Source organism: Pleurodeles waltl, chromosome 1_1 (assembly GCF_031143425.1).
Source record: "Pleurodeles waltl isolate 20211129_DDA chromosome 1_1, aPleWal1.hap1.20221129, whole genome shotgun sequence".
Lineage (NCBI taxonomy): Eukaryota > Metazoa > Chordata > Amphibia > Caudata > Salamandridae > Pleurodeles > Pleurodeles waltl.
The window spans coordinates 931,613,214-931,633,703 of NC_090436.1; positions in this window are offsets into that span (position 1 = coordinate 931,613,214).

Below are 20,490 nucleotides of genomic sequence, written 5' to 3' on the forward strand. Positions count from 1 at the left end.
TGTGAGGTTGCCATTGCATTTTGCTTAGGATGTGGCGGTGCATTGTGGGTGGTGTAGTGCCTTTGTGTCTTCTGTTCGCCGTCACCACGCCTGTCTACGGTGTTTACTGCTGTGTTCATAATGAGGGCCAAAGTGTATAAAGCATTCAAGCATCACAAAGCAGTAATACAATAAAACCAATCCAAAACCAACTTATAGAATTAGGAGATATTTTTATTTTTATTTTGACACCAAAACAAATAAAAACGGTTAAGGGGAACCGGAGATATGAATTTGTAAAGAATTATTGTTTTTTAATGCTTAGAAAATAAGGGCCATATTTATGAATGCCCTAGCACAACCTTGCGCTACATTAGTGTAATTTTTTTATGCTAATGTGGCGTTATGGTGGCAATAACACTGTGCCATATTTACAAAGTGGCACAATGCATGCATTGCACCACTTTGTAACAACTTGCACCACATTATGCCTGTGCCAGGCATAATGTATACATGGGGGCATTCCAGTGCTAATGGCACAAAGGAATCTATGAGATTTCTTTGAGCCATTTTATTGGCATTTTTAATGCCTGCTCTTTGCAGGCATTAAAAAGAGCCTCCCATTATATTCGATGGGCCTCTGGGTTCATTGGCTGAATCAGTGATACTTGGTAATTTCATATTACTCTTGTAACATGGAATTACCGGTAAATTCCAACCCTCCACCAGGGGAATTAATCTGCAGTGGTTGTCATTTCTAAAACAAGGATGGAAGAAGGAAAAGTACCTCTATGTTAAAAAATCACTACAGATAAAGGGGGTTATTCTAACTTTGGAGGAGTGTTAATCCGTCCCAAAAGTGACGGTAAAGTGACGGATATACCACCAGCCGTATTACGAGTTCCATAGGATATAATGGACTCGTAATACGGCTGGTGGTAAATCCGTCACTTTTCCGTCACTTTTGGGACGGATTAACACCTCCTCCAAAGTTAGAATAACCCCCAAAGTCTCATCTCTAGTGGTTTATACACGTAGACAGACTGCTCCCTCTTGTGGCCCAGTCTAAAAACTGAACCCCTGCAGTGCATCCCTCTCAACACCCTTACATATTCTGCAGAAATCACTGCTGAGAATGTAAGGGCACTGAAGTGCATACCCCCAGACATCCTTACATACTCTGCAAATTACTGAATATTGCAGTGCAGTGCATACCCCTCAATGCCCTTACATAAACTATAGTGATTGCTGAAGAGTATGTAAGGACAGCAAGGAGTATGCACAGCAGTGATATCTAAAAAGGGCATGAAGCGGAGCTGACCCTCTATGTTTAAAAACCACTGCAGTGTGTTTTAATCTAAAGAGAGACTGCTCCCCTTCCCAACCTGATAATAAATCAATGCAGTGCATACCCCTCAGTGTCTCTACATACTCTGCAGTAATTACTGCAGAATATGTAAAAATGCAGACAAGTATGTAGTGAAGAGTGATATGCTCTAATGTTTAGAGACCACTCCATACCCCTCACAGCACTGTCCTCACCTACACTGCAGTATAATCACTGCAGAGTATGTAAGTGTGCAGAGTGTTGTTTAGATGTGTTACTTTCTTAGTGCAAAATGTATCCTTACATTCATTTTTGGGTGCAAGGGTCGCTTTGGCGCTAAGGGCCGTATTTATACTTTTTGGCGCACAACTGCACCAACGCAGTTGTGCGTCAAAAAATTTAACGCTGGCTAACGCCATTCCAAAGCGCCATGCGGACGCCGTGTTTATGGAATGACGTTAGCCTGCGGAGCTGCCTGGTGTGCGTCAAAAAATTGACTTACACCAGGCAGCGCCGGCGTAGGGGAAAATGGAGCTTGGGCGCCAAAAAATGGGGCAAGTCAGGCTGAGGCAAAATTTGCGCCTCAACCCGATTAGCGCCATTTTTTTTTACTCCCAACCCCCATTGAAATGACTCCTGTCTTAGCAAAGACAGGAGTCATGCCCCCTTGCCCAATGGCCATGCCCAGGGGACTTCTGTCCCCTGGGCATGGTCATTGGGCATAGTGGCATGTAGGGGGGCACAAATCAGGCCCCCCTATGCCACAAAAAAATAAATATATACTTATCTGAACTTACCTTAAGTTCCCTGGGATGGGTCCCTCCATCCTTGGGTGTCCTCCTGGGGTGGGCAAGGGTGGCAGGGGGTGTCCCTGGGGGCATGGGAGGGCACCCCTGGGCTCCTTCCGGGCCCACAGGTCCCTTAACGCCTGCCCTGACCAGGCAATAAAAAATGACGCTAAAACGGCTGGACGTCATTTTTTTTGCCCGGGAGTGTAAATACGGCGTACATGCCTCGGAGTCATTTTTTAGACGGGAACGCCTACCTTGCATATCATTAACGCAAGTTAGGTGTCCACCCAAAAAAATTACGCAAACTCCAAGATCTTTGGCGCTAGACGGGTCTAACGCAAAAGTATAAATATGGAGTTATTTTTGCGTCGGAATTTCGTCAAAAAAAATGACGCAATTCCCGCGCAAACAGAGTATAAATATGCCCCTAAATGTCCAGTCCGTCCCACTGCAGAATTCCACTGAATCTCACAGACTTTTAATGTAATTGTGCAGAATTCCACAGAAGTAAATCACGCAGGTTCGGCCCACCCCTAATAAAAATAACACAAAATGCAGTAACAGCAAACCACAGTCAGCTGGTCATGGAACACCATGACCTAGGTACATTTTGAGGCTGCTCATGATGGAGCATGGGTAAGATACAGAAAATGTGTCGCTAAAAAAGTATAAATATGGGCCTTAGTGGGCGATTATATCTTGGTGGAGAAGGAATTCCATCACAAAGATGATGAAGTTCTCGATCTGCCAACACAATGGTTCACCCGCTGAATTTAGATGCCGACAGATCATAGTTTGATGATGGTGGAGACTACTCTGTCTCCATCATGACAATATTTCTCTAACCGACCAATGGAGTGAGGGCCATCAGAGAATTGGCTACATGTGTGCCTGCCCAATTTAGATGGAAGGGCATATTGCTGTTTTTTACTGTCCGTCAGTGTCAGGTAAGCAACATCAAAGAAACAAAAATTCCCTCTTGGCATGGGAGGTGACTCCTATGATGAGGAGGGCATTATTATTTTTTTCAAAAAGAAAATCTTCTTCGAGATTTCCTTTTTAAAAATAAAAAATTTAACTACGACTGACTGCTCCATCATATTTGACAGAGCCTTCCATCAAAGTTACAGTGCACTGACAGGACCCGCCTTGATGGCAGTTTCTGCTAATGATAGAAATCTTCCACTGGCCTGATGGACATTTCTAAAACTGTCAGGTGGTGTCCCCATCAGGGAGAAAGAGTAATTTTCTCTGTCACCCTTGCGGAGAAATGGGCCATGGGACAGGATATAAATCAGACCCTTAAACTCAAAAATAGAAGTCCAAAATAGACTATAGCTGAGTAGGGCTCACAAGGTTGAATAGCCATCAGACAAGGTCCAGTTGGAACAGGTCGGCTGGAAATCTTCAGGAAAGGCCTCTTGTAGCTTGTTGTGCACCTGTAGGTTGAACAGGTCAGGCTTATGATCATTTGTGTCCACTTTCTTGCACAGGGTAGAAGTTGCAGGTCCAGTACTTTAGGGCTCCACTAAAATCTTAGACAGCAGGATGTGGCCTGTTCTGATCTTTCTCAGGTCCAGTTATGTCTGCTGCCAGCTAGTGGGTGGGGGTGACTTGTGGCTCCTCTCTAATCAACATGGCAAAAGTTCAAATGGGTTAATGTACCATTTTTTGCAGCAGTTCTTGTGTGTTCTTATGTACAATATCACTAGGTGACCCTCTCTTCCTGGATCGAAGATAATGAAGCCCTCTCTCTTTGTACAGAGCCTGTGTGCCCACACCATAGGTGTGACCAGGAAACTGACACTCTCACTTTTGAGGTCACTTCAAAGCATTTTTAGATGCAGTTCCTTCCCCACTGGGATTGATGCCATCCAGACTGAGGGGACAAAAAGGAGAGGCCTGTCCAGTTGCCATTTGGCATCTGCCTGTGACAGGGAAACCCCTTTGAAGTAAATTAAGTTACTGAGCACTGCCCTGATGCTCATCCTGCCAGAGAAACAGAAAAACTTCCCTTCACTGAGGTCTTTATGTCTGCTCAGGAAGTGATTGTGACACCTCATTCAGGACTTGAGCCTTCAGAGGCCTCCAGCTGGAAACAAATGCAAATTAGACTTCAAGGACATAGGGAGTAAAATTGTATCTGTCTAAGTACCTTTCTTTAATATTTATTAAAATTACAACCTCACCATCAACTAGGACTATTAGTAAATAATAACAAGAGTCCTTGAATGCTGTTTCTGGATGTTTCTCATCAAAAGATAGTATAATTAAAATCAACAGTGCGTCTCAGTGTTTCTCTACATGGCAACGAGCCTTCCTACAATTAAAATAGCTTTTAGGTGCATGTCACTGTAAGAACATGTTCAACATTAACTTTCCACATGTTTTACTTTAAAATATCATCCACCCTGCATTATGGGCTATAAGGCTTAGTTAAAGGTGACCTATTAATATTTTAAATGAATGTTTACACCTTTCAAAAGAGTTTATTGTGACAGGTTGGATTGCAGTTTTTAAACTGCTCCAGACAAGCTACAATGGTATGCCTAAATCCATGTTTGCACTGCCACTGTAGTGAATTCACAACATGTGTTATAATTCACCAGTGAAATTTTACTTACATGACCTGGGTACATCTTGAGCAATATGTTAGGGACTTATAGGTAAGTTAAATATGCCATTTAGTAATGTACTAATTGAACTATGTCAAAAAGACACTTTGCTACTTGTTAGCAAGGGTAAAATTCACAGAACAATATAGCTAAAACAGTGGTGCAAACAAATTGTTGGTACGCCATAAAAAAGATGGTTAGTTCCTACAAATTGGATGGCAAAATGTATCCAAACCCTGGCCAGAGTACAGAATACATCTAGAACGTCAATCATTGCTTCCCCGTCACATTATTAGACCTGGAAAGACTCTACCTGAAGAAGACTTCTGACTGTTACCTCCTACTGAAAGTAGAGTACTCACTTAAGGACTCAGAGGATCCTGATTCTTGCTGACACCCTGGGACTGGAACTGCTCTTCAAGTGTCTAGTGTTTCACCTCCTGTTTGTCTATATCATGGACACAAAAGCAGAAGGACTTTTGACTCCATAAGGCCAAGGTGACCACAGAGGACCAGGCTCTGCAAGAAACGTGGTTCCTGAAAGCGTGCACTCAGGGGCTAAAGGCGGGCAGGACTGACCCGAAGGAACTTTATCAGCTTATGGACAAATGTAGGACAGCAAATTTCTTCAATCACTGGAGGATTGTGATAACATGCTGAAGATTGCCAAGGAAGGTCACATCCAAGGCAGGCAAGTAAACTAGGTTTATTGCACTTGGATGGTTTTCTTGCACTAAAATCTGGTTCAGCAGGACCTTGCAGTAATGGTATCCAGTTTTGTACAATCAAGCCCAACTACTTCTTCAAGTCTTGCTCCTGTTGAGAATTTTGACTTCCAAAAAAGGAAATAATTCTGAAAGCAAATCCTTGGATCAGTGCGAGACAACACATCTATTTGACAGGAAAACCATCCCTGTGGTCATGAAATGTAGCTCACATCCACTCTATACTTTTGGCACCAACACCAACAGCTTCAGCAGGAGCTCAACAGTGATACATCTGATTTCCAAGCACCCACACTAAACACAGTCTTGGACCTGGAAGATTTTGACTGACATTTCAAAGGCTAATGCCCTGATTTATTCAAAGGTGGCACAACGCAGTGCTGTGCCACAAACAGCAAAAGCACCATGCTGCGCCACTTTTGAAATGCAGGAATGTGCCATATTTACAGGAATGCAGTGCACCTCTGTGCTTCCCCTTGAACCGGCACTGAATCAAGCTACCTGCGCCAACGCAGGTATCTCTTCCTGCACATAAACAATCTATAATGTAGCTTTGGCACTTCTATGTGTGCTGCAAGGTGCAGCACACATAGAAGCATAGAGTACCAAAGCATCATTTTGGAATGATTGTTTCAGTGCAGAAAGGGACAAATTCCTGCACCTAAACAATCTTGTAGGGTCTTGTAAATCTGGCCCTTAGTGTCCAATGGATGATCAGTAAGAACAATGTCAGCAAGCTCAACTTTCTCCTCAGCTCCCAACATTTGGCAATCTGGTGTAGCAGACTGTGGATGCTGTTGAGTTTCCTGTGGAAAAAATGTGTTTTGCTTATAGGGGAAATTGATTTCATACTCACTGTACTTAGGCAGGATTGCTGTCACTACACCACTGAGACATATCAGTTTTGATATTGTTGGTAGCAGTACTGTTATTGATCCATGTCCACAAAGCAGGCTTAGCAAACAGATACATATTGGCTGTTTAGCACACATACACACACACATACACACACGCACACACACACATGCACACACACATACACACACACATACACACACAAGAACACAGGTACACATTGGCTTCTTAAAATGATAGTTGTCAGTCACCACACGGTCAGCAAAGAAGGAGGAAAGGGCAACATAGACAAAATAGCCACCTATGACACAAACACTCTAGTGCAACCAAATGGCAGTCACAACATGGTAAGCAAAGAATAAGGTATGGAGAACAAAGGCAAAATGTCTGCCATGACACACACATATACACTGGCACCGCAAAATGATGATCACCATAAAGTTAGCAAAGAAGGAGGCATAGAAAACAAAAAACATGGCTGTCCTACCAGGGCTGGAGTCCCTTCACCCCCTGTACCAATAAAACTGTGCATGATTCACGGACAGGATTACAAAAATATACACTCAAACTGTGATTGTGCCTATCGTTTGGCCTTAGTATACCACCGGCAAGGCAACAAAAAGAAAATCTGAAAGAGAATTCAACCAAGATAAAAATATAATAACAGCACAGTAAATTGGAAACAGATAGAAAAGGTTAAATAAACTAAAAACTGGGGAAAAATTTTTTACCAACCTCCTCATGCACACACAAATGACTGGCAAGCACAAGAAGAAAGGAAAATGTCTGGTAACATGAGCCTGGGCTCCTGGAGCCACCAACAGGCACATGCAGACAGAAATTTCATAAATGTGTCATGAATATAAACCGTACACAACCTCCTAAAAAAATAACAAATATATCTAGAACAAATGCAATGAGAAAGTGAAAATTATTTCAAAAAGTACATCCAAAGCCTACAACAGACTATGGGCCAGATGTAACAAAAAAGGCATTTGCGATTCGGAAATAGCGATTTTAAAGAAATCGCTATTTCTGATTCGCAAAATGCAATGTATCATATTTGCGACTTGGTAATAGCGATTTCTTAAAAATCGCACATGCTATTACCGAATCGCAAATTGCGATACAGAGCCCATTCGCACCTGTGGGCCTGTAGGCCCATATTTGCGAATTTTTTGCATTTCCCAAATTGCGAATTCCTAACTGGAATTTGCAATTTAGGAAATGCAAAACCCCAGGGTGCTGGGGGCCTAAGGCCCCCTCTGCTGCACCCCAAAAAAATATTTCAGGACATGTAAGGCGCACACATGCCAAAGGGGCATGTTTGAGTTACATGTCATTTTTAAACATGCATTTTTAATGCATTTTTAAAATTTGCACATGGTTACCACCAAGTTCAACTTGGTGGTAACAGCAATTCCTTAATGCCCAATTCGCATTAAGGAATTGCTTGTTACATGTCGTTTAGAAATCGCAAATAAGGATTCCTTATTTGCGATTTCTTATTTAGAGAATCGCAATTTGCAATTCTTTAAACAGGCCTGCAAATTTAAGGAATAGCTATTTTATTGTATGGGCATTCGCACCGTTTGCAAATGCAAAAAGGCTTGATACATCTGGCACTATGCCCCTAAAAGGTAAAACACACCACAGCATGAAGATGCACCTGGACAAATGTTACAAAAATACAAGGAATTGATGTAATATTATCTGTAGACCTCCATCATCTAAAGATTCCCATTTCCTTTAATCTCACATGGGCCTGCCTACACCCGCCCTAACTTGAAATCCAGGCTATTAGCAACAACCAAAGATAAAGGAGATAAAGACAAAAAAAAGGAAAAGAAAAAGTGGTGCATGCCTATACAATATTTTGGAAAGACCTGTAATGGGCTTACTTGATTTTCGATTGAAAGTAAACATTCCAACTTCCAAGGATGGATGTTATAATTAAGATTGCAGAAAAGTGATATATTTTCAAAATCAAAACTGACCAAGGGCTGGGTGAAGCACAGTGAGAAGTCTTCAGGATGGGAAGAGAAAGTTCATTTATTATGCACCGTAGCCTCACTCTCTATGGCATTTCATCTGTATAAACCAAAATAAAAAAATGCATTTTGTGCTCCAATGTACCCAAACTGTTCTGCCGGATAATTTTTTTAATGTAAAATAAAAAAATGTATTCCTTTATCTGTGCCATCATTAAAGAAATGCTGATCAACTTCTGGGCTATTGTGTTGTTGCAGTGCTTCAATCGTGTGGCTCATGTGTTCCCACAATAGTTTTTCCCCAAATGGAAATCTCTGTTTACGTGAGGTGGCATAATAAAATAATCTTAGGCTTTACACATAATTTTCACAATATGAAAATCCCACGATTATGCCAAATTGTGCTAATGTAAAGAAAAGTACACCTGGGCAAAGTTTTGAATTATACTAATTGTGCCCAAATTAATAGCCCAATATCTGACATATATACACCTGATAACCATTACTATTGAGAGCACACACAGGTCACACTCTAGGCTCAGGATGTTCCCCTTGTACTGCTAATTTATGGACTAGTGTTAGATGTGAGATGTGAGATGTGTCATTATGTTATTTAAAATGTATTAACAATTTATATCTAACAAGTCTAACAGGACATGGTCAGTTTTTCTTTTATTCTTTGTATATTTTTTAACTGTTGCACTCTGTATCAGAAGTATTATTCTCTGGTACCACTGAGGTCCGTGTAATTTCTTTAAACTACCTGTGAGTTGCCAAGTGTGATATGTGACTATCTCCAAGGCTTGACTTGAACAGATCATCACCTGTTTGGGCAGAAGTATTACTAGTGTACACGTGGGTATAAGTATGACAAATTGTAACAGACTTACCTTTTTATAGGTATGTTTTTGATTTTGCACAGACCTCCCTTTGTTCCACCTTAATTTTTCCTTTCCTCTTCCCATTTTGTAGTTGGTAGCACCCACTGCCAATGCCTCTCCCATATTCACACCTACAATGTACTACTCCTTATTAACAGTTCCCTACACTTCTTGTAGAGAACTTAGGTGGTCATTCCATCCCTGGCGGTCGGTGTTAAAGCGGCGGCCAACCCGCCAACAGGCAGGCGGTAAAAAAAATGGAATTCTGACCCTGGCGGAAACCGCTAACAGAGACCGCCGCTTTAACACTCTGACCGCCACGGCGGGACAAACAAACAGCGCGGCGGTCACCACCAACAGACAGGCGGGAGACAATGTACCGCCCACCCTATCACAACCCACCAATCCGCCACCTTTTCCGGGGCGGAAGCCCCGCCGATAAAAACACGGCGGAAACAGCCATTACGAACGGGAAACGCTCACCTCTACACACTCCACAAGGAATCTGGACAGCATGGAACCCGAACTACACATCCTACCAGCTATTGTCTTCCTGCTCCTCTACCAGGAGCACGAACGCCGGCGCGGAAGACAACGGTGAGTACTGCACCTACGACACAGGGGAGGCAAAAAATTACGGGGACACACATACGCGACACACCCACCATCACCCTCACCCACAACTACATACACATCAATGCAGAGCAACAACTCAGAGTGACACCCCCAAACCCCCCGGAAGAATGCAAAGACAAAATAAAATGATCATGAAATTTGAAGTATATTGTACGGCTAAGTAAAAAAATATATCAAACATCTATAACTATATATACATATGTAAATTGTCCTGTCCAAATTGGGTATCAGCCATTGTTCGTGGGCCAATGGGCCTAAACACATGGGCAAAGCCCACACAGGATACCCGACTCCAATGGAGAGAACACTGCAGGGGCATCAGATAGCAAAACTACAGGCACCTCAGGGGGAATGGAAGGGGGGGCACCTCAGCCAGATGAGTCCACGACACCAGATCCACGAGGGGCCTCCATGGCCACTGTTCAATCCTGGGGAGTGCAAAGCCACAGTCTCACAAGTCTCTACAGTGGGTGGATTGCCCACTGTGCCATCCTGGGGAGTGCAAAGCCACAGTCTCACAAGTCTCTACAGTGGGTGGATTGCCCACTGTGCCATCCTGGGGAGTGCAAAGCCACAGTCTCACAAGTCTCTACAGTGGGTGGATTGCCCACTGTGCCATCCTGGGGAGTGCAAAGCCACAGTCTCACAAGTGGATTACAGACTCCACTGGTTCTGGATGAGGCATGGTGCCCAGAGTGCTTCGTGCAGCCCTGCCCGACACAGATGCGGGCCTGCCCCTTCTGCCAATGGGCCAGCGGTGTTTGAGACGGCGGTGCCCAGCGGAGCGGTGCAGAGACGGCGGTGCCCAGCAGAGCGGTGCTTGAGATGAAGGGCCCAGCGGAGCGGTGCAGAGACGGCGGTGCCCAGCGGAGCGGTGCTTGAGTCGAAGGGCCCAGCGGAGCGGTGCTTGAGATGAAGGGCCCAGCGGAGCGGTGCAGAGACGGAGGTGCCCAGCGGAGCGCTGCTTGAGATGAAGGGCCCAGCGGAGCGGTGCTTGAGTTGAAGGGCCCAGCGGAGCGGTGCTTGAGATGAAGGGCCCAGCGGAGCGGTGCTTGAGATGAAGGGCCCAGCGGAGCGGTGCAGAGACGGCGGTGCCCAGCGGAGGGGTGCTTGACATGAAGGGCCCAGCGGAGCGGTGCTTGAGATAAAGGGCCCTGCGGAGCGGTGCTTGAGATGAAGGGCCCAGCGGAGCGGAGCAGAGACGGCGGTGCCCAGCGGAGCGGTGCTTGAGATGAAGGGCCCAGCGGAGCGGTGCAGAGACGGGGTTGCCCAGCGGAGCGGTGCTTGAGATGAAGGGCCCAGCGGAGCGGTGCAGAGACGGCGGTGCCCAGCGGAGCGGTGCAGAGACGGCGGTGCCCAGCGGAGCGGTGCTTGAGATGAAGGGCCCAGCGGAGCGGTGCAGAGACGGCGGTGCCCAGCGGAGCGGTGCTTGAGTTGAAGGGCCCAGCGGAGCAGTGCTTGAGATGAAGGGCCCAGCGGAGCGGTGCTTGAGATGAAGGGCCCAGCGGAGCGGTGCTTGAGATGAAGGGCCCAGCGGAGCGGTGCAGAGACGGCGGTGCCCAGCGGAGCGGTGCTTGACATGAAGGGCCCAGCGGAGCGGTGCTTGAGATGAAGGGCCCAGCGGAGCGGTGCTTGAGATGAAGGGCCCAGCGGGGCGGTGCTTGAGATGAAGGGCCCAGCGGAGCGGTGCTTGAGATGAAGGGCCCAGCGGAGCGGTGCTTGAGTTACAGGGCCCTGTTCAGCGGTTCTTGAGACGGCGGTGCCCTGTTCAGCGGTTCTTGACTTGAAGGGCCCTGTTCAGCGGTGCTTGACTTGAAGGGCCCTGTTCAGCGGTTCTTGAGACGGCGGTGCCCTGTTCAGCGGTTCTTGAGACGGCGGTGCCCTGTTCAGCGGATCTTGACTTGAAGGGCCCTGTTCAGCGGTGCTTGACTTGAAGGGCCCTGTTCAGCGGTGCTTGACTTGAAGGGCCCTGTTCAGCGGTTCTTGAGACGGCGGTGCCCTGTTCAGCGGTGCTTGACTTGAAGGGTCCTGTTCAGCGGTTCTTGAGACGGCGGTGCCCTGTTCGCCGGTTCTTGACTTGAAGGGCCCTGTTCAGCGGTAGCCTCTTTCTAGCCTTGTTACCCCCACTTTTGACCTGTTTGTGAGTGTATGTCAGGGTGTTTTCACTGTCTCACTGGGATCCTGCTAGCCAGGGCCCAGTGCCCATAGTGAAAACCCTATGTTTTCAGTATGTTTGTTATGTGTCACTGGGACCCTGCTAGTCAGGACCCCAGTGCTCATAAGTTTGTGACCTATAGGTATGTGTTCCCTGTGTGATGCCTAACTGTCTCACTAAGGCTCTGCTAACCAGAATCTCAGTGGTTATGCTCTCTCATTTCTTTCAAATTGTCACTAACAGGCTATTGACCAATTTTACCAATTTACATTGGCATACTGGAACACCCTTATAATTCCCTAGTATATGGTACTGAGGTACCCAGGGTATTGGGGTTCCAGGAGATCCCTATGGGCTGCAGCATTTCTTTTGCCACCCATAGGGAGCTCTGACAATTCTTACACTGCAGCCTGAGTGAAATAACGTCCACGTTATTTCATGGCCATTTTACACTGCACTTAAGTAACTTATAAGTCACCTATATGTCTAACCTTTACGTGGTAAAGGTTGGGTGCTAAGTTACTTAGGGCCGTATTTATACTTTTTGGCGCACAACTGCGCCAACGCAGTTGTGCGTCAAAAAATGTAACGCCGGCTAACGCCATTCCAAAGCGCTATGCGGGCGCCGTATTTATGGAATGACGTTAGCCGGCGGAGCTGCCTGGTGTGCGTAAAAAAAAATTACTTACACCAGGCAGCGCCGGCGTAGGGGAAAATGGAGCTTGGGTGCCAAAAAATGGGGCAAGTCAGGCTGAGGCAAAATTTTCACCTCAACCCGATTAGCGCCATTTCTTTTGACTCCCAACCCCCATTGAAATGACTCCTGTCTTAGCAAAGACAGGAGTCATGCCCCCTTGCCCAATGGCCATGTCCAGGGGACTTCTGTCCCCTGGGCATGGTCATTGGGCATAGTGGCATGTAGGGGGGCACAAATCAGGCCCCCCTATGCCACAAAAAAAAATACTTACCTGAACTTACCTTAAGTTCCCTGGGATGGGTCCCTCCATCCTTGGGTGTCCTCCTGGGGTGGGCAAGAGTGGCAGGGGGTGTCCCTGGGGGCATGGGAGGGCACCTCTGGGCTCCATCAGAGCCCACAGGTCCCTTAACGCCTGCCCTGACCAGGCGTTAAAAAATGACGCTAAAACGGCTGGATGTCATTTTTTTGGACCCGCCCACTCCCGGGCATCATTTTTGCCCGGGAGTGTAAATACGGCGCACATGCCTCGGAGTTATTTTTTAGACGGGAACACCTACCTTGAATATCATTAACGCAAGGTAGGTGTCCACGCTAAAAAATAACGCAAACTCCAAGATCTTTGGCGCTAGACGGTCTAACGCCAAAGTATAAATATGGAGTTAGTTTTGCGTCGGAATTGCGTCAAAAAAAATGACGCAATTCCGGCGCAAACAGAGTATAAATATGCCCCTTAGTGTGTGGGCACCCTGGCACTAGCCAAGGTGCCCCCACATTGTTCAGGGCCAATTCCCCGGACTTTGTGAGTGTGGGGACACCATTACACTCATGCACTACATATAGGTCACTACCTATATGTAGCTTCACAATGGTAACTCCGAATATGGCCATGTAACATGTCTATGATCATGGAATTGCCCCCTCTATGCCATCCTGGCATAGTTGGCACAATCCCATGATCCCACGGGTCTCTAGCACAGACCCTGGTACTGCCAAACTGCCTTTCCCGGGGTTTCACTGCAGCTGCTGCCAACCCCTCAGACAGATTTCTGCCCTCCTGGGGTCCAGCCAGGCTTGGCCCAGGATGGCAGAACAAAGGACTTCCTCAGAGAGAGGGTGTTACACCCTCTCCCTTTGGAAAATGGTGTTAGGGCTGGGGAGGAGTAGCCTCCCCCAGCCTCTGGAAATGCTTTCATGGGCACAGATGGTGCCTATTTCTGCATAAGCCAGTCTACACCAGTTCAGGGACCCCTCAGCCCTGCTCTGGCACGAAACTGGACAAAGGAAAGGGGAGTGACCACTCCCCTGACCTGCACCTCCCCTGGGAGGTGCCCAGAGCTCCTCCAGTGTGCTCCAGACCTCTGCCATCTTGGAAACAGAGGTGCTGCTGGCACACTGGACTGCTCTGAGTGGCCAGTGCCAGCAGGTGACGTCAGAGACTCCTTCTGATAGGCTCCTTCAGGTGTTGCTAGCCTATCCTCTCTCCTAAGTAGCCAAACCTTCTTTTCTGGCTATTTAGGGTCTCTGTCTTTGGGGATTCCTTAGATAACGAATGCAAGAGCTCATCCGAGTTCCTCTGCATCTCTCTCTTCACCTTCTGCCAAGGATTCGACTGCTGATCGCGCTGGAAGCCTGCAAAACTGCAACAAAGTAGCGAAGACGACTACTGCAACTCTGTAACGCTGATCCTGCCGCCTTCTCGACTGCTTTCCAGGTGGTGCATGCTGTGGAGGTAGTCTGCCTCCTCTCTGCACTAGAAGCTCCGAAGAAATCTCCTGTGGGTCGACGAAATCGTCCCCTGCAACCGCAGGCACCAAAGAACTGCATCACCGGTACCCTGGGTCTCCTCTCAGCATGACGAGCAAGGTCCCTTGAATCCAGCAACTCTGTCCAAGTGACTCCCACAGTCCAGTGACTCTTCAGTCCAAGTTTGGTGGAGGTAAGTCCTTGCCTCCCCACGCCAGACTGCATTGCTGGGAACCACGACTTTTGCAGCTACTCTGGCCTCTGTGCACTTCCGGCGGAAATCCTTTGTGCACACCCAAGCCTGGGTCCACGGCACTCTAACCTGCATTGCACGACCTTCTAAGTTGTCCTCCGGCGACGTGGGACTCCTTTGTGCGACTTCGGGTGAGCACCATTTCACTCCACTTTGTAGTGCCTGTTCTGGCACTCCTACGGGTGCTGCCTGCTTTTGAGAGGGCTCCTTGTCTTGCACGACGTCCCCTCTGTCCCCAGACACAATTGGCGACATCCTGGTCCCTCCTGGGCCACAGCAGCATCCAAAAACGCTAACCGCATGACTTGCAGCTAGCAAGGCTTGTTTGCGGTCTTTCTTCAGAAAAACACTTCTGCACAATTCTCCACGGCGTGGGGCATCCATCCTCCAAAGGGGAAGTCTCTAGCCCTTGTCGTTCTTGCAGAATCATCAGCTTCTACTGTCCAGTAGCAGCTTTTTTGCACCCCCAGCTGGCATTTCCTGGGCATCTGCCCATCTCCGACTTGCTTGTGACTTTTGGACTTGGTCCCCTTGTTCCACAGGTACCCTCGTTTGGAAATCCATCATTGTTGCATTGCTGATTTGTGTCTTTCAACTTCTGTGCTCTTTGGGGAACTTTAGTGCACTTTGCACTCACTTTTCAGGGTCTTGGGGTGGGCTATTTTTCTAACCCTCACTGTTTTCCTACAGTCCCAGCGACCCTCTACAAGGTCACATAGGTTTGGGGTCCATTTGTGGTTCGCATTCCACTTTTGGAGTATATGGTTTGTGTTGCCCCTATCCCTATGTGTCCCCATTGCATCCTATTGTAACTATACATTGTTTGCACTGTTTTCTAATACTATACTGCATATTTTTGGTATTGTGTACATATATCTTGGGTATATTTGCTATCCTCATACTGAGGGTACTCACTGAGATACTTTTGGCATATTGTCATAAAAATAAAGTACCTTTATTTTTAGTATATCTGTGTATTGTGTTTTCTTATGATATTGTGCATATGACACTAGTGGTACTGTAGGAGCTTCACTCGTCTCCTAGTTCAGCCTAAGCTGCTCTGCTAAGCTACCATTATCTATCAGCCTAAGCTGCTAGACACCCTATACACTAATAAGGGATAACTGGGCCTGGTGCAAGGTGTAAGTACCCCTTGGTACTCACTACAAGCCACTCCAGCATCCTACACCAACCCACACCTATGGACTTCTTCAATAGATATGCCACTACTGTAATCAAAACGAACCACACACTGACCACCTGGAACATCCCGTCCACCCAGGACATCACCTCCACCATGAAATCCATCCACTCAGGAGCTACCACAGACCCATGCCTGCACCACACCTTCAACCTTGGAAACCAAAGTATCAGCCAGGAACTCACCACCCTGCTCAAAACCTCTATATCCACTGCAACATTTCTTGATACCTGGAAACATGCCAAAGTCAGACCACTATTCAAAAAACCTTCCGCCACTCTGAAAACCCATAAATTATCAGCGAATCTTCCTTCTCCCATTACCAGCAAAGCAACTCATGACATACATGGAGCAGAACCAGCTGCTCAACACCTCCCAATCCAGCTTCTGCAGAAATCACAGCACCATAACTGCTGTGTTAGTAGCCACTGACGACACATGAACAATCCTTGACCAAGGAAAAACATCAGCTTTGATCCTCCGTGATCTCTTGGCAGACTTCAACACCATATCCCACCACATGCATATTGAAAGAATCCACCACATCGGCATCCAAAAGGATGTGCTCAGATGGATCACCTCCTTCCTCACAGGAAGACCCCAGAGGATGCACCTGCTACCTGTCACCTCTGAACCCAAGTAGATCACCTGCAATGTCTCCCAGGGGTCATCCCTCAGCCCCATGCTTCTCAACGCATATATGACCCACTAGCCAACATCATCAGCTCTCACGGTCTCAACATAATTTCCTATGCAGATGACACCCAACTCATCCTCTCACTCACCAACGACACTTCTACCACCAGAAACAAAAAGTATTATTGACTGGATGAAAACTAACTGCCTGCAGCTGAACACAGACAAGACATAAGTACTGATCTTTGGCAATAGCAGCAACACATGGAATGACTCCTGGTGGCCATAAGACCTAGGACTAGCACCTACTCCCTCCGACCATGCCAGAAACATTGGAATCATCATTGTCAACAACCTCACCATGAAATCACAGATCAATGCTGTCTCCTCCACCTGCTTCCTCACTTTGCACATGCTACATAAGTTCTTCAAGTGGCTACCCCTATTCACGAGATGTACCATGACACAGGCCCTCATCACCAGCCAACTGGACTATGGAAACACCCTTTACATAGGAATACCACACATCTCCTACAGAGACTTCAGACTATACAGAACGCTGCAGCCAGATTCATCCCAACCTTCCTCGATGAACTTCACTGGCTTCCCATACAGATGATGTGCCAATTCAAGATTCTGACCCATGCACACAAAGCTCCACACAACCAACGACCCACGTACATTAACCATTACCTGAACTTCCAACAACCATTGAGAAGACTAGCTCTGCCTCCTTTTCACGTACCTATCCTCCCCACATCTACCGTAGCAGAAGTGGAGGATGCTCCTTCTCTCATATCGCAGCAGAAACCTGGAACAGTCTCACCACACCTCTGTACCATCACCTCACTTCCCAAATTCTGAATGGCCCTCAAGACAAGACCTGGCTGTTCGAATAAGATTCTGGGACCTGCATGCACCTGGATCAGGGGGTTAGCATCGCTGTATAAATTCTGATTGATTGATTGATTGAGAAAAGGATTGTTGTTGGAAAAGTCTATAAAGTATTTCTCTTTTACAACAATGGAGGAATGGACACAATGTTTCATTTGGTCCTTTTGAAGGATAGAACTTTAACGTTATGGGTACTCTTATTCCCTCTTGTAAAAGCCGTTTCAGAGGGCCATGGGGCAAGCAGGAGCTACTGGACCTAACTGATGAACTGGGCTGGACTTAATATGGATCCTGAGCAAATGGGTCAAAAGTACCCCTTCAGCACTTGACTCTCAATAGTATTGTGGGTTAAGTAGTCCAAGACTCCTTGGTGCAAGTGTAAATACAAGGGAGTAAACACAGGCTCACAACTCAAAATACATTCGACAGCAGCAATACATGTTTGTCCAGTAGAATACTTTCTTTTATGAAAAAGGAGTATTTATCTAATGTTAGCAATGGGGTCTCTAGTTGGCAGAGGTATACACCTTTTTCCAAGTAGGGACCACAATCCTAGTCAGGGTAAACCACAACACAATCCAAATAATCCTGTGCCCACCATCTGGAAGCTTGGCACGGAGAATCAGGCTTAACTTAGAAGCAAGGTGTAAGGTATTTGTGCAATAAATCATACAGTAACACAGTGAAAACACCACAAAAATACACCACACAGGTTTAGAAAAATAGATAGGGGCATATTTATACTCTGTTTGCGCAGGAATTGCGTCATTTTTTTTTACGCAAATCCGACGTAAAGCTAACTCCATATTTATACTTTGGCGTTAGACCCGTCTAGCGCCAAAGATCTTGGAGTTTGCGTCATTTTTTAGCGTGGACACCTACCTTGCGTTAATGATATGCAAGGTAGGCGTTCCCGTCTAAAAAATGACTCCAAGGCATGTGCGCCTTATTTAAACTCCCATGCAAAAATGGCGCCCGGGAGTGGGCGGGTCAAAAAAAAAGACATTCAGCCGTTTTTGCGTCATTTCTTAACGCCTGGTCAGGGCAGGCGTTAAGGGACCTGTGGGCTCGGAAGGAGCCCAGAGGTGCCCTCCCATGCCCCCAGGGACACCCCCTGCCACCCTTGCCCACCCCAGGACGACGCCCAAGGATGGAGGGACCCATCCCAGGGAATTTAATGTAAGTTCAGGTAAGTATTTTTTTTAAAAAATTATTGTGGCATAGGGGGGCCTGATTTGTGCCCCCCTACATGCCACTATGCCCAATGACCATGCCCAGGGGACAGAAGTCCCCTGGGCATGGCCATTGGGCAAGGGGGATGACTTGTGTCTTTGCTAAGACAGGAGTCATGTCAATGGAGGTTGGGCGTCAAAAAAAATGGCGCAAATCCGGTTTGAGGCCTGAATTTTGCCTCAGACCTGACTTGCACCATTTTTTGACAGGAGTCATGTCAATGGAGGGTGGGAGTAAAAACAAATGGCGCTAATCAGGTTGAGGCAGATTTTTTGCCTCAGACCGACTTGCCCCATTTTTTGACACCCAAGCTCCATTTTCCCCTACGCCGGCGCTGCCTGGTGTGGGTCATTTTTTTTTACACACACCAGTCAGCTCCGCCGGCTAACGTCATTCCATAAATAAGGCTCCCGCATGGCGCTTTGGAATGGCGTTAGCCGGCGTTAACATTTTTGACGCACAACTGCGTTGGCGCAGTTGTGCGTCAAAAAGTATAAATATGGCCCATAATATTTATCTGAATAAAATAAGGTAAAAGCGACAAAGACCCAATAAGCACAAGTTGAAATATAACTTTTAAAAGGTTTAAAATAGTCTCAATCCTTAGAAATAAGCAGTTGTCTCTTAGTTACAAACAGTACCTTTTATGCTTCAAAAATAACAATGCACAGAGACCACAGATGAGGAGAAGCATGAAAAAATAAGGTATTGCATCGGATTTTCTGACTCAGCACAGATGTGTTGTTTCTTTCCATGCTACAAGGGTTTGTGTTGTTTTTTGGAGCACAGCCTTTGTTCCTCACAGCGATGTGGGGATAGTTTGATGCCAAGGGATGATGCATTGAAAATCCTTGACATGCTGGAAGAAGGCACAGGGCTGCGTCAATCCGGTAGGCGAAGCATCACATTTTCCATTGCAAGGTAGGCTCTGCATTGAATTTCCAGTTAGGAATTTGAGGCTGCATCATTCTGGTCAGCTGTGCAGCACTTTCTTGGTCGTAGTGCAGGCTTTGCGTTGTTTTCTGCAGGAATTTCTTGCACAGGTGAAGTCTTTGTTGGCCCTGAGACTTCAGAAACAGGAGGCAAGCTCCCTTGGAGAGCAATTTTGGGGAAAGCAGAGTCCTTCCAGCAAAGTCAGAGGCCAGCAGGGTAGCAGGGCAACAGCAAGGCAGTAGTCCTTCTCAGCAAAGCAGTCCATATGAATCCTTTGGGCAGCCAGGCAGCTCCTCTGACAGAGTTCAGGTGTAGAACCAGAAGTGTCTGAGTTGGTGAGGTCAGAGACCCAGTTTATATACCCCAAAATTCCTTCGAAGTGGGGGAGACTTGAAAGAGTGCACAAGTTCCCCTTTCAGTCCAGTCCTGTCTGCCAGGGTCCGAGTGGGGGGTTATCAGTCCATTGTGTGAGGGCAGACCATTGGCCTTTAAAATGTAAGTGTCAGGCCTGTCACCCTTCTAGCCCAGGAAGACCCATTCACTATGCAGATGAATGCAAATGTGACTGAGTGTCCTGTGTTTGTGGTTGTGTATGTGAAATACAAAAGGGAGCTGTCAACCAGCACAGACCAGACCTTAATTGGAGACAGGCTGTACGGCACAGATGGTTTTAAGTGCAAAGAAATTGTCACTTTCTTAAAGTAGCATTTCTAAAATAATATTACATCCAACCTCACCAATAAGCAGGATTTTCTATTACCATTCTGGCCATACTAAATATAACCTGGTTACCCCATTTAGATCAGAATCTATGACTCGCAAAGTATATGAGATCAGTCCTAATGCGAAAGGAGCAGGCCTCACAGTAGTGGAAAATGAGTTTAGACAGTTTTCACTACCAGGACATATAAAACACATATGTACATTTCCTGCCTTTTACCTACA